Below are 4529 nucleotides of genomic sequence, written 5' to 3'. Positions count from 1 at the left end.
AAAGCCACGGTCAGTAATGAAAACCGCAGTGTCTGACTGGGATGTGTTTCCAGTCGCACGGTTCCTCCTCATCCCCTATACGTAAAAAAGGGAAAAACAACCCACAGATCACAAAGAGCGCTGGCACAAGTCCCACCTAAGCCAACACAAGCTACTTCCGCTGCACTCACCTCCTCAAGGAAGCCCGTGGTATACCACGCACCTTCTCATTCCAGAGTTGAACGCCATTGCCACCATTGCTTGGGGCACCCGAAACGCCAAGAGAAAGAGTTCCTGTTCTGCTGATCAGAAGTCACCAGCCCCATGAACCCCTCGCCACCAACTCGGCTCAACATCAACGCCGATCCGGTTCCAAAGGTGGCACGCACAGCGCCTGCAAAAACAAAACATTTAAGGGACCCGACGTAAAATACATGGCTGACCCAGCCCACCACCATCTCACCTTCTCCAACCGCTCCTAAATGTGTGTCTTTGTCCCTCCAAGGATGGTTGTGGCACCTGCAAAAGTGAAAGCAAAAGGCACATGCTGAGGTAGTGCCTCCAACGACAGGCAGCCCACTGTGATGTCCAACTCCTACCCCTTTACCTCAGCCTCTCACCCATCTGCTGCCTGCCATCCTTGTGGGGGGCCAAAAGTAGGTTCGGAGGACACCTGGAAAACACAAAAAACAGGCGACGCCAATGCCTTCAACAGCAATAAAATACCTGAGAAATAACTGCTCCTTCTGCACACCAGACTTTGCTCACCTTGCCAGAGCCACCTCTGGAACAGATATTCTGCTTCCTCGGCTGCTCTCACCTTCAAAAGGAGAACAAACCAAATTGTGGTCAGGTAGCCAGGAGAGGGACCTCCAGTCCAACACCAAACCCTAACTAACCTTTGGATGGCGCTCTTCTCTTCTGCTCTTTCATGTACATCCTTGTCACACGGGATCTGAAAAACAGTGATACACAAGTCACTGGAACACTGCCCAACACATGAACTACTCACTTACGACTCTTCCAACAAACACTGGGAAGAGCAGCTCCAAGCCAAATACTCAGACCTAGCCCAGACACAGCCCTGCAAATCATAAGACTTGATCTCAAGAGAACACTGAGCAAGAAGAAGATCTCTGGGATCCAAGACTGTTTGGCAAGAAGACCTACAGCGATGCAACGGCAAAACAAGGGGCTGAATCAAGGGATGCCAAAGAACCCAGGCTTCAAGACCTGAAGACGCAAGGATGCGGGGAACAAAGTCCCACTCTGGGAATATCCACGACCAAAGATGATGCTGGTGCAGGTGGCGATGATGATTAAGAAGATGACAATCAAGAAAGTTCCAAGTCAAGAGACCGATCCGCAATTTAGACTCGTCGTGCGGAATAACACGCTGCTGATTTGCAACGTGCTGAGCAGGAAAGGCTTTCCAGGGATGATGCCCAAGATGCAGGACTTGCTCTGGACTGTGAGGACACAGAGGACCATCAAGGCCTGAGGAAGCTCTAAGACAATAAAGACGGACAACGTAAAACACACAACCCCACACATCAAGGCTGGAGCTGCCCTGCCCCTGCTGGAATCACACTGGAAAAGTAACCTGTTCCCTTCACCCACCCAAAGGGGGCCGCTCCCAGACAGCCCTCTCCCCTACACTCACTTCAAAACACCACCTGCAATTCCCAACCTCAACTCCGCTGCTCAGCCCTCCCCACCCACCCTAGGCCCTCAACTTATCTTCAAGAGCGACAGCAGCACAAAGCCACGGTCAGTAATGAAAACCGCAGTGTCTGACTGGGATGTGTTTCCAGTCGCACGGTTCCTCCTCATCCCCTATACGTAAAAAAGGGAAAAACAACCCACAGATCACAAAGAGCGCTGGCACAAGTCCCACCTAAGCCAACACAAGCTACTTCCGCTGCACTCACCTCCTCAAGGAAGCCCCGTGGTATACCACGCACCTTCTCATTCCAGAGTTGAACGCCATTGCCACCATTGCTTGGGGCACCCGAAACGCCAAGAGAAAGAGTTCCTGTTCTGCTGATCAGAAGTCACCAGCCCCATGAACCCCTCGCCACCAACTCGGCTCAACATCAACGCCGATCCGGTTCCAAAGGTGGCACGCACAGCGCCTGCAAAAACAAAACATTTAAGGGACCCGACGTAAAATACATGGCTGACCCAGCCCACCACCATCTCACCTTCTCCAACCGCTCCTAAATGTGTGTCTTTGTCCCTCCAAGGATGGTTGTGGCACCTGCAAAAGTGAAAGCAAAAGGCACATGCTGAGGTAGTGCCTCCAACGACAGGCAGCCCACTGTGATGTCCAACTCCTACCCCTTTACCTCAGCCTCTCACCCATCTGCTGCCTGCCATCCTTGTGGGGGCCAAAAGTAGGTTCGGAGGACACCTGGAAAACACAAAAAACAGGCGACGCCAATGCCTTCAACAGCAATAAAATACCTGAGAAATAACTGCTCCTTCTGCACACCAGACTTTGCTCACCTTGCCAGAGCCACCTCTGGAACAGATATTCTGCTTCCTCGGCTGCTCTCACCTTCAAAAGGAGAACAAACCAAATTGTGGTCAGGTAGCCAGGAGAGGGACCTCCAGTCCAACACCAAACCCTAACTAACCTTTGGATGGCGCTCTTCTCTTCTGCTCTTTCATGTACATCCTTGTCACACGGGATCTGAAAAACAGTGATACACAAGTCACTGGAACACTGCCCAACACATGAACTACTCACTTACGACTCTTCCAACAAACACTGGGAAGAGCAGCTCCAAGCCAAATACTCAGACCTAGCCCAGACACAGCCCTGCAAATCATAAGACTTGATCTCAAGAGAACACTGAGCAAGAAGAAGATCTCTGGGATCCAAGACTGTTTGGCAAGAAGACCTACAGCGATGCAACGGCAAAACAAGGGGCTGAATCAAGGGATGCCAAAGAACCCAGGCTTCAAGACCTGAAGACGCAAGGATGCGGGGAACAAAGTCCCACTCTGGGAATATCCACGACCAAAGATGATGCTGGTGCAGGTGGCGATGATGATTAAGAAGATGACAATCAAGAAAGTTCCAAGTCAAGAGACCGATCCGCAATTTAGACTCGTCGTGCGGAATAACACGCTGCTGATTGCAATGTGCTGAGCAGGAAAGGCTTTCCAGGGATGATGCCCAAGATGCAGGACTTGCTCTGGACTGTGAGGACACAGAGGACCATCAAGGCCTGAGGAAGCTCTAAGACAATAAAGACGGACAACGTAAAACACACAACCCCACACATCAAGGCTGGAGCTGCCCTGCCCCTGCTGGAATCACACTGGAAAAGTAACCTGTTCCCTTCACCCACCCAAAGGGGGCCGCTCCCAGACAGCCCTCTCCCCTACACTCACTTCAAAACACCACCTGCAATTCCCAACCTCAACTCCGCTGCTCAGCCCCTCCCCCCCCACCCTAGGCCCTCAACTTATCTTCAAGAGCGACAGCAGCACAAAGCCACGGTCAGTAATGAAAACCGCAGTGTCTGACTGGGATGTGTTTCCAGTCGCACGGTTCCTCCTCATCCCCTATACGTAAAAAAGGGAAAAACAACCCACAGATCACAAAGAGCGCTGGCACAAGTCCCACCTAAGCCAACACAAGCTACTTCCGCTGCACTCACCTCCTCAAGGAAGCCCCGTGGTATACCACGCACCTTCTCATTCCAGAGTTGAACGCCATTGCCACCATTGCTTGGGGCACCCGAAACGCCAAGAGAAAGAGTTCCTGTTCTGCTGATCAGAAGTCACCAGCCCCATGAACCCCTCGCCACCAACTCGGCTCAACATCAACGCCGATCCGGTTCCAAAGGTGGCACGCACAGCGCCTGCAAAAACAAAACATTTAAGGGACCCGACGTAAAATACATGGCTGACCCAGCCCACCACCATCTCACCTTCTCCAACCGCTCCTAAATGTGTGTCTTTGTCCCTCCAAGGATGGTTGTGGCACCTGCAAAAGTGAAAGCAAAAGGCACATGCTGAGGTAGTGCCTCCAACGACAGGCAGCCCACTGTGATGTCCAACTCCTACCCCTTTACCTCAGCCTCTCACCCATCTGCTGCCTGCCATCCTTGTGGGGGCCAAAAGTAGGTTCGGAGGACACCTGGAAAACACAAAAAACAGGCGACGCCAATGCCTTCAACAGCAATAAAATACCTGAGAAATAACTGCTCCTTCTGCACACCAGACTTTGCTCACCTTGCCAGAGCCACCTCTGGAACAGATATTCTGCTTCCTCGGCTGCTCTCACCTTCAAAAGGAGAACAAACCAAATTGTGGTCAGGTAGCCAGGAGAGGGACCTCCAGTCCAACACCAAACCCTAACTAACCTTTGGATGGCGCTCTTCTCTTCTGCTCTTTCATGTACATCCTTGTCACACGGGATCTGAAAAACAGTGATACACAAGTCACTGGAACACTGCCCAACACATGAACTACTCACTTACGACTCTTCCAACAAACACTGGGAAGAGCAGCTCCAAGCCAAATACTCAGACCTA

General features: G+C 51.6%; 3 long non-coding RNA genes across 3 annotated transcripts; all 3 read right to left on the bottom strand.

The window, feature by feature from the left end:
- Window positions 1-335: 335 nt before the first annotated feature.
- On the bottom strand, window positions 336-605 carry LOC115599469. The gene is made up of 3 exons (XR_003988441.1): window positions 587-605; window positions 443-498; window positions 336-373 (listed from the first exon to the last, which is right to left on the bottom strand). It is a non-coding gene; the product is annotated as an uncharacterized LOC115599469 (long non-coding RNA).
- Window positions 606-2076: 1471 nt separating this feature from the next.
- On the bottom strand, window positions 2077-2346 carry LOC115599470. Its single transcript, XR_003988442.1, has 3 exons — window positions 2328-2346; window positions 2184-2239; window positions 2077-2114 (listed from the first exon to the last, which is right to left on the bottom strand). It is a non-coding gene; the product is annotated as an uncharacterized LOC115599470 (long non-coding RNA).
- A 1470-nt stretch (window positions 2347-3816) lies between these two features.
- Window positions 3817-4086, bottom strand: LOC115599471. The gene is made up of 3 exons (XR_003988443.1): window positions 4068-4086; window positions 3924-3979; window positions 3817-3854 (listed from the first exon to the last, which is right to left on the bottom strand). It is a non-coding gene; the product is annotated as an uncharacterized LOC115599471 (long non-coding RNA).
- Between the last annotated feature and the right edge of the window lie 443 nt (window positions 4087-4529).

Source organism: Calypte anna, chromosome 20 (assembly GCF_003957555.1).
Source record: "Calypte anna isolate BGI_N300 chromosome 20, bCalAnn1_v1.p, whole genome shotgun sequence".
NCBI classification, from domain to species: Eukaryota; Metazoa; Chordata; class Aves; order Apodiformes; family Trochilidae; genus Calypte; species Calypte anna.
This window is presented reverse-complemented; position numbering and strand designations above follow the sequence as displayed.